Genomic DNA, 12,771 nt, shown 5'->3' on the forward strand with positions numbered 1-12,771 from the left:
ATAATGTCGTAGTTGAAAATTGTTGAAATTTTAGGTTTTTTATACTCATGATATTTGGTTTTAATTCCATGCTTGAAAAATGACAAAATTTTAAAGTTTTTTGGAATCATGTTGTTTGATATTTAATGCCATAGTTGAAAATTGTTGGAATTTTAAGGTTTTCCATGATCATGATTTTGGTTTTTAATGCTATGGCTAAAAAATGTTAGAATTTTAAACCTAGAAAAAAGGGTGATACAACATCATCACTTTCATGTTTTTTGTACATAAATAGGAGTTTTCGGGGCTAGAGTTCTCGTTTTGAGGTCATGGTTATTGTTAAGTTGGTAACATTGTTATGAATGCACATGACCTTATTTTTAAATTTGCATGAGATTCTTTTGCTGCAACAAGGATGAAAACAAAAAGTAAGTGTTGTCACACAAGAACCGACACTTAGAAACTTGTGGTTGTCACACAAGAACCAACAACAAGATGTTCAATTGAAATTCAAGTCCAAGAAATGTTGGCACACAACAACCAACACATATCAAACTTGTGGTTGCCACACAGGCACCAACCACAACAAACTAAACTACCACTTAAATCATTTCTAGAGAAGGCAGACACCATTAGATTGTTCAGTAAAATCATATGCAAGGTTGCATGAGGACATGCAACATCTTCAGTTTGGGGGAATGTTGAATCATGGCAATGGCCATATTTTCACAACCTTTTTACCATCTTTTCATAACCTTTTCCTTGGATTTTAACCTTTCCCACTCTTCCAGAACCTTTTATGAATCAATTTTTATGCTTATATGTGGGATTAGGCCCAATATTTTCCAGTGGATTTATTTTAGTATTTTGATTAAGTTGAATATTAAATATTAGAAAACTAACATGTTTTCGCTTATAATTTGAAATTTGGGCAAATTTAGTGATGGTTGTAGGCATATTTGAAGATTTCAACAATGCAAAATTCTACCATTCAGGTCCAATTCGAATTTCCTCTTCAACCTTTGAAGATTTGTAATGATCACTCAAGTATCTTGGATGGAGAATAATCATGGAATATTTACTATCAAAAAATTTTGAGATGTTCATGAAAAAATATTTAGAGATATTTACTTGTTAATTATTAGAAAATGGTTGTAACCGCATTAGAGATATGTGCATATGAATGTATTATTGCTTATCTTAGTTTGAAAGCAAGTTTTTATATAAATAACAACACTTTCTCCATTCCAAAGGGATGACTCTCGGAGCATATGTCCAATTTATGATGAAATAGAATAAAATTCGTAATATTTCCTTTCACATAGATGTGAAAATTCCTACACTGAAGGAACCCCTACTGCAGCAAATATGAATATGCTTCACCTACTTGATTTTAAATTACATTCATCAAGTTATTCTTCTGAATACTGAAGAAAATTACTTCTACAACCTACACTAATTAAATATTTGATCTCATGAAATAGAAAACAGAGCAAAGAACAAGATGCATAGGACACACTTATTTTTGGACATAGTAGTCCCCGGAGAAACCCAACGCGGGAAAATCGGTGCAACAATTTTGAGGCTTTATTATTATGCAAGAGAAATATCTGAATACAAATATAGGATTCTCATCTAGCAATCCTTTATAGAGAAAATACTGGCCGAAAATTTGAGTGAGTTTTACCTCACTTCACCTGGCAGAATTTCAACTGGTCTGGCACAAGATTGGTTAACCCTGCCTATTTTTGCACTGGCTCTATGTCAATCCAACATCACCTTTTCTACCCTCTGCATCAACTATCCCAGTTGTTCCGACAGTTCTGGCTTCTGCATGACAGGCAAATTTTCTGTGTGAGCTCTCCCGGCTACTATGTTGCCTCTACATCAGCTCTCCCAGTTGTTCCGACAGTTCCTGGAAGTTTCTACAGTTATGGATTCTGTGTGATAGACAACTTTTCTGCATCAGCTCTCCAGGCTACTACGTTGCCTCTTTGTTCTGTATTTTCTGAAAATTCCTTCTCCCGGGTTCTCTCTGCCCCTTAGCTGCAAGATCTCCCCAATCGATTTTCCTCCTGAAAACTTATCACTTCAGAAAATCGATTTCCTCAATCTCTCTGTTTGTGTTTATAAATGAACCCCAAGCCTCCATTTTATACTTTTCATGTTGAGTCTTCAACGGCTGAGATTAAGTCTCTAATCAACGGCTAAGATTAAAACATGACTTGGTTCGCCTTCTAGACCATTCTCACCCATATTTTGATTAATAGCCATTAATATTTTAATTTTCCTAAGTTTAGACTTAGGAGCTCCATTAAAAATATTAATTATTTTAATAAAATACAATCCGGGTGGAATTTCACCAAATGGTTTCTGGGGTGTTTAGAACTCATGTGCCTCAGCCTCTCCGCCAATTTTCAAGGCTAGAGCACTTCCGATGCTACCCAAAACGAACAGTAGATTGTCATTCTCTAGCTTTAGATGTAGAATGTTTTGATTTAGTTTATGGCATTATAGAATAGTTTGTAAATTTGTTTTTGGGAGAAATTGAACTCACTCCAAATAGATCATGGTGGCATTTTATTTCATTTTATTCTCTTATTTCTTTCATGCAATCTCACTTCTTATACATTATTCCTTTGTGAATACTTTTCTTTATTTTCTTTAACCTTTGTTCTTATTTTTTATAAATCACTTTGTTTATACACTAATTGTCATATTTTCATTTGTTCATAAACTCTTTATTTAAGTTATAGCCTTGTTACTTCTTTAGCATAGTCTAAATGTTGTAGTGTTCACGAAAAAATTAAGTTTTATTTCCATATATTAGAAAATGTCTTGAGAAACAAAGTTATTAATGGGTTGGGTAAAAGGTTAAGAGTGTCCATCTATTTGGAAAAGGCCCTAATGCATGCAAAATCCACCAAGTTAGACTTAATCAAGTATTCTTTACATTTCTAAATATGTATTTTTATTTTAATACTTGAAATAAACCATGATAGATTAAGTACAAGGAAAAACCATTGTAGGCCTTTGGATCCAAATGAACTACAACTTGTGGGATGCTAGGAAATTTTTGATCTTCCAAAATACTTTAAGTAAGTTGTGTGCCTTGGTTTTACTTTCAAAATGTGTGCTGGAATTTCTTATCCAACCATTAACCTGCATCAGTGAACGAAGCGACGTTGTGTAGGACTTCCACTTTCACCATTGAAAAGCATACTCCACCTCACAATCTAATATCTTACCGTTGTAAGCTTGAGTAGTCTAAATTGGTAAGATTAGTTCATTTATGTCTTAAAATTGCTTTTGATGGATGAAGTGTGGTGTGTTTCATTCTATCCAATTGATTTCATAAAGTAGAATCAACATTAAGAATTTAGTTATATATTACTACAATTAATCTAATTCTACGCATACAATGTTTGCATCTAACAACTTTACGAACTCTGGATTGATAATAAGTGTTACACAATTTATGCAAATAAACTACCTCACATTTTTGTGTCCTTTTTCGAGAAATGCTAAAGGAATTGAATATTTTGTAGTATTTTTAAAAATATTTGATTTTTTGCACCAACATTTACGACTTGCAGGAGGAGAAGCAGTAAGACAAGAGATAAGAATTTGTGCATTCACCTTAGCAAGTTTCTCCAAGAACTCATCATGTTGGTGAAGTAGATAAAAAAAATTAAGGTAATTTTCTTTTTAATAATATATGCATGAATAAACAACAGGATAGAAAAATTGAATTTTTTATTAACATGGTTCAATAATTTCCATTTGTGGTGCAGTAAGAACCACTCCATTTACTAACCCATTGGTAGGTAGATCCATAAAAGAAGAAATGCGTGTAGGATACAAATGAAGGACAAGAATCTTCTCAAAGTAAAATCAAATACTTTAAGGTAAGTCATTAAAGTTATGGCTAAAATCTTTTCTTATACAAACGAAATGACAATGTAATTTTTTTGCTATATAAATTCATCAAACAACTTCAAGTTCTCTAAAACTCATGTCTTAATATCCACAAAATGGGTATTGAGGAAACTTGGTAGAGAAACTATTTACATCATCATAAACATCTTCACTAAGTATTTCATACACTTAATGGCTTAATTTAGGATAATTCACATGACTTTTCATTCTTGTAGCAAATTGACTTTGGAAATCCCTTAAAAACTGAGTTGGCACAATTAGAATTTGAGGGACTAAAAGAGGAAATTTTTAAAAGTTATTTTTCGGGAGATGTCCCTTGCAATATATTTTCAAACCCAATTTGAATCATCTCAATTGACATCATATGAAATATTATTCTCAAAATACTAATTGTTGGTCATAAAATTAGCATTGTAGAAAATATGCATTTTGATTGTTCATTAATATATTTGACAAATCAAAACATCATATATTCAAAACCTATTTATAGGAGAGATATATATTTGAATCTACTTTATAGATAATTTTGAATCACTTTGTTTGGACATTGTATGAAAATGTTATGCAGAAATTAGTGACAACATATCTTAGAAACAACATAATAAAAACTCTTCCACCCTTACTGTTCATTAACAGTTTTGAGCTATCAAATAAAGGTATTTTGAAAACCTACTTCTATGAGATTCACAAGTGGTCTAGATTGCACAAGATGACGCATCGTTCTTGGCCTCTTTTTGGAAAATTCATGTCACACGAAATATTGCTCACAACGAGCATTGGAATTCTTGTATTCAAAATCTGAGAGTGCATTTGGATACCCATTTGGGGGTCTTACAAATGGTCTGGAGTGCATGAGATGATGTGATGTCCTTGCACTTCCTTTTGGAAAATACGTGCCATGCAAAGTAAGGCACCTCATGAGAGGTGAAATGCTTCATTTCAAAATCTGTGAGTATATTTGAATACGGATTTAGGAGTTTCTCAAGTGGCCTAGATTGCACAAGATGACACATTTTTCTTGGGTCTATTTTTGGAAAATTTGGGTCAAATGAAAGAATGCACAAGACGAGCGTTGAAATTCTTGGATTTGAAATTTGAGAGCATTTTTTGATTCCCAATTGGGAGTTTTACAAGTTTTCCAAATTGCAAGAGATGACGTGATGTTCTTGCACCTCCTTTTGGTAAATATGTGTCATGCAAAATAGGCCACCTCATGAGTGGTGAAAATCTTTGTTTCAAAATCTGTGAGCATATTTAAATACGCATTTGGGAGTTTCACAAATGTTCTACACCGCACGAGATGACGCATCATTATTGGGCCTTTTTTTGGAAAATCCAGGTCACATGAAATAATGCACATGATGAGCATTGAAATTCTTAGATTCAAAATCTGATAGCATATTTGGATACCCATTTGGGAGTTTTACAAGTGGTTCAGATTACAAGAGTTGATGCGATGTTCTTGCGCCTCCTTTTGGAAAATATGTGTCATGCAAAATAAGTGGTCCGGATTGCACAAGATGACACATCATTATTGGGCCTCTTTTTGGCAAATTTGGGTTACACGAAAGAATGCACATGATGAGTGTTGAAATTCTTAGATTCAAATTCTGAGATCATATTTTGATACTCTTTTGGGAGTTTTACAAGTGTTTTGGATCGCAAGAAATGATAAAATATTCTCATGCCTCCTTTTCGCAAATATGTGTTCAACAAAATAAGGCACCTCATGAGTGGTGAAATACTTCGTTTCAAAATATGTCGACATATTTGAATACCCATTTGAGAGTTTCACAAGTGGTTTGAATTAAAAGAGATGACGCATCGTTATTGGGCCCCTTTTTGGCAAAATTCGGGTCACACGAAAAAATACACATGATGAATGTTGAAATTCTTGGATTCAAAATCATAGAGCATATTTGGATACCCATTGGGAGTTTTTCAAGTGGTCTAGATTACAAGAGATGATGTGATGTTCTTGCGCCTCCTTTTGGAAACTATGTATCATGCGAAATAAGGCACCCCATCAGTGGTGAAATACCCCATTTCAAAATCTGTGAGCATATTTGAATACCTATTTTGTAGTTTCACAAGTGGTCCAGATTGCACGAGATGGCACATTGTTCTTGGGTCTCTTTTTGGAAAATTCGAGTCACACGAAAGAATGCACATGACGAGCACAAAAACTCTCAGAATCAAAATCTGAGAGCATATTGGATATCCATTTGGGTGTTTTACAAGTTATTTGGATTGCAAGAAACGATGTGATTTGCATGGGCCTCCTTTTTTAAAATAAGTGTCACGCGAAATAAGGCACTTCGTGAGTGGTGAAATTATCCATTTCAAAATCTGTGACCATATTTGAATACCAATTTGGGTGTTTAACGAGTGGTCCAGATTGCACGAGACAACACATTGTTCTTAGGCTTATTTTGGGGAAATTCAAGTCATATGAAAGAATGCACATGACGAGCGTTGAAATTCTCAGATTCAAAATCTAAGAGGATATTTAGATACTCATTTGGGAGTTTTACAACTGGTCTTGATTGCGAGAGATGATGCAGTGTTCATGTATCTCCTTTTGGAAAATACTTGTCATGCGAAATAAGGCACATCATGAGTGGTGAATTGCTCTGTTTCAAAATCTATGAGCATATTTGAATACCCATTTGCTTTGATTTCTTTTCTTTAGTTATTTTGGATGATGCCATTAATGAGAGACACTTTTTATACCAGCGCCTCAATTCATCCATATTAGTTGGAATTTAGTGGATGAAAATTTGTTGAAATGACCCTTTACATTATTAAATTAGTTTACAATTATAGATTACAATAGTTAGAATCCTTGAAATTGTGAAATTAGGGAAAAATTTGCCAAAATATTGGGGTGTTTTGATGATCCCATATCCCACTTATGTGAAAGACTTGTGTTACCATGATAGAGAGTTAAAAATAAGTAAGAAATGAAGGGGTTTTATTATTTTTCCACTCTTTCTCTCGTTTAGGTTTCACTGACATGGCACTCACTCTCCAAGGGATTCAATCAGAGTTAAAAGACACTAGTATATATTTAAATGTATTGTGTAGTATTAATTGTTAATCCGTTCAAATCGATAATTATGTTTGACAATCAAAATCTATGAGTATGTAGGTTTTTACCATTAATCATCATATTGTTAAGATTTCTAGAAGTAAACAATGTGTTTGTTTATGAAATGTTTAGTTTTTTGAGTGGACAATCCACTCATCTCAAGAATAAAAGCTATAAGAATAATTGAAAGAACATTGCATAATATATTTTAAAGGAAAAATTATTGGTCAGCCAATTTTTGAAAATTAATATTTAAAATATATAAACAATAATTAAGAAAGGAAAAAATAAATTATATTAATATTCATAAAAAGTACAATTGAAATATAATTAAAATTAAAATTAATTAATTAAAAAAATATTTAAGGCAATATAAAAGAAGAAGTGAAACAATAAAGTAAATGATAAAAATACTTAAATAGACCTTATAAAAGATTATAAGATATAAATTAAGAATTAATTATAATATGAAAAAAAATGTAAATTAAATAAATAAATTATAAAATTAAATTAAAAGAATTATAAGGAAATAAAGTAAGAATAAAAGAATTAAAAGTAAAAGAAATTAATTTTTTTTGGACGGATGAAATGATGAAAAGTTGAGTTATAAACTAAAGGATTAGAGTTTAAAAAAAAGAAATTAGGAAAAATAATATGAAATTAGAAAGGATTTTAGTCGTAAATAAATTAATTAAAAAAGACACAAAAAAGAAGGAGAGGTATTAGAAAAAGGTTTGGATATAGAGGACATAAAGTCAAAAATACTTAAGGTAATAAAGAGATAGAAAGACTTAATAAGCAAGATGATGGATAGTGGGTTTTCATGAGTGGTTAAGTTTATAAGCATTTTTCCATTAAAATGGCTGGGGTGATTTTTAATTTCTAATGATTCTCAAATAGTACCAGAGGGTAAAAGATAGATTTTTAATCATTTATAGAGTTTTTTCCAGTAAGACATTAAAAAAGGAAAAGAGTTTTCAATATAAATTTCCATAATAAATTAGATTTTAGTGAAAATATTCATGAACATGGAGTTTATATGATGCTACACAACCAAAATATCATAAACAATGCTATTTAAAGCAAAACCCCTAAAATGTTGCATAAAATTAAAGATGACTCCATAACTATACCTTCAATTTATGTATAGCATCTTTTTTAATTATAGTCACCCTTTCCTCACCTTGTTTTTAGCTCATCTCCTTCCTAATTTCATATATTTAATTTAATAAGAAAAATTGTCATTTTTAAAAATTAATTTTGTATTTTCTCAAAATATCAGTATAACTGCCAGATGCCATGTTTTGATTGAGCTAGTTGTAGGCGGTCTTAATTTTCCCCATGGGAAACCAGATATATTGACCGCCTACAAGTGATAAAGTCCGAGTAAAATATAACAAATGCTAGAAATAAATAGGCCTTTCTACTACTAATATGCAAATATAGTTACTACATGAATACATAACAAAAAACATTAATTCGAAGATGTTACCAGGGCAACATCTTTGGCATTGGAACATGGAGGAGATGTTGGTTTATCTACACTCTACAAATGGCTCTCGAAGTGAGCTATCTCGACATCCAATTATTCCAAGCAAAAGAGATGATTCCTCTTGGCACGCTGGATATCATTCAGGGCAACAACAATGTTATAATGCTCTTGTTTTTCTTTCAGAACTTTGCCTAGGAAGGTTTTCAATTTCCAATGTAAAGTTATAGAGTTGAGGTGTTGTCTCCGTTTTCGCCTATTGTGACAAGGGTTAGGACCCTATAACAACCCTCGTTAAAAATCCATGTAAAAATATATAAGACCACGGTCATGGGACTCATATTCCAAGTTGAATGGTGGGGAAAACATCCTAGTGGGTGTTCATTCCTTTTATTATGGCTAAGGAAATTGACAAAGGCAATGGAAAAGGCTTTGGAAAGGCATGAGGCATTAATTGTCATTTTATTTATGAAAATAAAGGAAATTAAGAGAAAAGGAAGATGAAAGGTCACAGGTTGCATGTGAGGAGGAAATTGAAGGGAAATAATGAAAAATGTAGAAAATAGAGGCCTCATTCATAAAAAGGCTTATGAGGATCCATCGGAAAGCTTGGTTAATTCAGTTTTGGTGGAGCTCTCTTTTATTCTCTCTCTCTCATACTCTTGGACACTTAGACTTTTCTTGGAGCACTCTTGGAGAGTGTGGCATACTTGGAGTTTTGGAGCAAGAAGGAAAAGGAAGATCAGAAAAGCGCAAGAGGACATCGAGATCAGCGACTATAACGGGTTTTGCTTGCAGGTACGAAGTTGCATGTATGGTTTCCTCACTAGTTTTAGCATGCATGGCACATGAACGTGCATTCTTGTTCATGATTTGTCACTGGCATGGAGGATTGCCTGGACTGACAGAGCATTTTCCTAGCCTTTCCATTTCCTGGATAATCAGGTGTTGTGGGTTCATTTGCTTTGTTTTCTGGTTGGTTCTCATGTTTCCTTAGTTTGGTTTGAGTTACTAGTACTTGGATCCTTGGTTGGACAAATGCTTTGGAGCTGTTTAACAACTTGGTTTGAGTTGTTAGTCCTGGAGCCTTGGTTGGAAAAATGCTCTAAAGCCCTTGGTGGGTTGAGTTACTAGTCCTAGATCCTTGGTTGGACAAACGCTCTGGAGCCTAAAAATAGTTGTGGGTTGAGTTACTAGTCCTAGAGCCTTGGTTGGACAAATGCTCTGGAGCCTAAAAATAGTTGTGGGTTGAGTTACTAGTCCTAGAGCCTTGGTTGGAACAAAAGCTTTAGAGCCCTAGAAAGCTTGGATAGAGATCAAATTGATGATGTTGTTGTGATGTACGACCATGAGGTGGAATCATTGTTCGATGGGTTGGGGTGGTTGGCCACTAGAAGACCTGGATGGTTTTGGCTCATCCATTCTACGGTCGAGTGGAACGTGGAAGTCCCATCCCGGGTTTGGATTTTGCATCATCAATATAAGGTTATTTCTCCTTGTATTTATATGAGTATTATACTAGTTTATATGTGGATTATATGGTTGTGGTTTCCTTGGTATTTTTGTTTCTATTATGCTAGTTATGTATGTGTTTTATGACATTAACTTGTATGGCTCTCATCATGATTTTACTTATAAATGAATGAACAATGTATCTATGACCTAATGGATGAAATGGCAGCTAATGTGTTGAGGCATCAATGTCTCTTAGTGATTCTCAGCTAAGTGTAAAAACCCTATGCTCATATATGTTACTTACACCTGTAGATTACATATTTGTGATATCTTTGACAAAATGTTTCTCATGGCTAGTAGGGGTTTAGTCAAGTTCTTATTCAAGTAATTGCATTTGTACTATCATTTCCTTGTTATCTTATTGTTATGAAGGTGTCATTCAATTCTAGGCACTGACCTGGGCTCTGGGCCTAAAAAGGTGGCTCAAATCCCGGGGACGCTAGCGCAACGCTGAGCAAAATAGTCCCTGGATGCTGGCATGCCTATAACATGGGAGTGTCTGGGGGTCAAGTGATCCAACATGTCAGTGGGACCTAGGGGCTGGTTGGCATAAAGGTTGGGCTGGTTCTTAAGGGTCCTAATGTTGATTTTGAAGGTCTGTATGGTGTGTTTCCGTCGGTTCCACTTCCTTAACATGGCTTAGGAGGTTGAATCATATCATAGTGGCCTCTCGTCACACGTTTACCTCGGTTGGTCGGTTGCTTGGGTAGATGTGGGAGGAGGTTGTTATAGAACCCATTGGGAAATCTCACTGATGATGCCAAAATGTAAGAATGATTATCGATTTGTAGTGGATAAGGAGTCAAGGTGGTGAATTTATGTATGAATGTCTAAGGGGTAAGCCAATTTATATATGGTCATGACCTCCTCTACTTGGGCCTGGGAACGAGATATTCCTTATGGTCCGCAACCACCCCTCCTCAACAGTTGCGCATGCGCTCGCGAGGAAAGCTAAACAAAAGAATATAGAAATAGATGCTAGGGACAAAAAACCAATTGCCATAAAGGGAGGAGTAGGGGAAAAGGAAGTTGAACAACAAACTAGCCCATGGATTAGAGGGAGGCTTGAGTAGAGATAACCAATATGCAGAAGGAAAGCAGAGAGGCAGGGAAGCCAAATGAGGCCCTCAAGCTAGGTGAAAATTCAAAATCTGGGACTGGCTCCACAGGTCATATAATCAGGCACCAGAGAGAGCTACCAACCATTTGGAATTTCCTACAATGTATTTAACATAAAAATAATGGAATTCAAGCTAGAAGTCTCAAAATTTACCCCAATGAGTGTGTCCCACATTGTCAAGCATTGAAGTCCAGGTTTGGAGGGTGACACAACAACCACTGTTTTGCACCATCATCACAAACACCCACCTCTGATAAGGTTCTATCTCACTCTACCCTTAATTTCCTAAACGCTAAGATGTCAAGCACCTTAACAACACCAACATAACTCAATTTTTTTTTTCGATTTCGTGGTCAGGGACAGATAGGTGTCATGTTGAAAGGGTAAGAAGGAAAGTCCCCAACAAAACAACAATATTTCCATGCATAGGCTCCCCAACACAGTAAGGCCTAAGAAATCCTATACGTGGCAGGGGCGAGGCAAAGTAGCACCATACAAATTATAGTAGAGCCACTTTAGGAACAAAGTTGAAATCAATGCGCGGGTTGCTTGTATCCATAACTCGACGAATGATGGCTCACATGCTTCTGCATGTGGGAAGCTGACCATACCACCCCCCTCTTAAATGTTTTCTAAGGTGGCGGGGTGGCGAGCTTGCCCCCCCCCCCCCCCCCCCCCCCCAAACACTTGTTCACCCTCGATTCCCACCCCTATGAGGGAGTTAATTTATTTAATTTTCAATTCTTTTTATTTTTATTTTTTCCTCTTCTTAATTCCTCTTACCATTTATTTATTTTATTGATAATTTTCACATTAAATTAATTTATAATTTGAATTTAAATTTTAAAAACCTTTATCTTATTTATTTAAAAATTTTAATTCTTTATTTTAATCTTTGATTTTTTTACTTATTCTATTTTGATCAATTAATTAATTTTCAATTTTGATTCTATTACAATTCCAATTCTTGTCAATTCATTGTTTTTTAAAATAGACTAGATCCATCTTAACTCCAGATCTACCAAGTTCCTAGAGATCAAATGTAATATCCCCAATTTTGTGAGCATGAGGGTCACTAAGGAGTTTTACCCAATTTTAGTAATACTAATTAAAAAGGGGAAAATATTATTGGAGAAATGTGGCTAGCATTATTTTATTGGAGAATAGCGACAAATTATTATTTTATTAAATGGTAGCAAAAGCAACTTAGTGGAAAATGACCCCCACCAATATAATAATATTAAAAAAGGAGTCTAGAGGCATGACGAGAAATTATAAAAAGGGGATGGACTCATTTTGTGGATTATCTTTGGTCGTTTTACAATTTCAACATTAGTTCTCTTGAGCTGCTTTGCCAAGACAACCGTGTTGTTCAACACAAGGAATTTCTGAGTGGGAATTCCATCCCTACCTTCGTTGAACTTTGAGTGTTACCCTAGGGGAGTAAGTGTTGGGGAAAAAATCCCCCCCCACCAAATTTTTTTACAAGTATTAAGCTTTAACAACCTTTATAGGGTAATGTAAAGATTTCTCTAACATTAGAGCATGAATGAAGGGCGAATCTATTGTTAATTGCAAATCAACGACTAATCATAGTGCTCATGCTTTTAAATCACACGCTGGATAATTCTATTAAAC

The sequence above is a fragment of the Pinus tabuliformis genome, chromosome 4_2 (assembly GCF_031772625.1).
Source record: "Pinus tabuliformis cultivar Carrire ecotype Pingquan chromosome 4_2, CPIR1, whole genome shotgun sequence".
Taxonomy (NCBI): Eukaryota; Viridiplantae; Streptophyta; class Pinopsida; order Pinales; family Pinaceae; genus Pinus; species Pinus tabuliformis.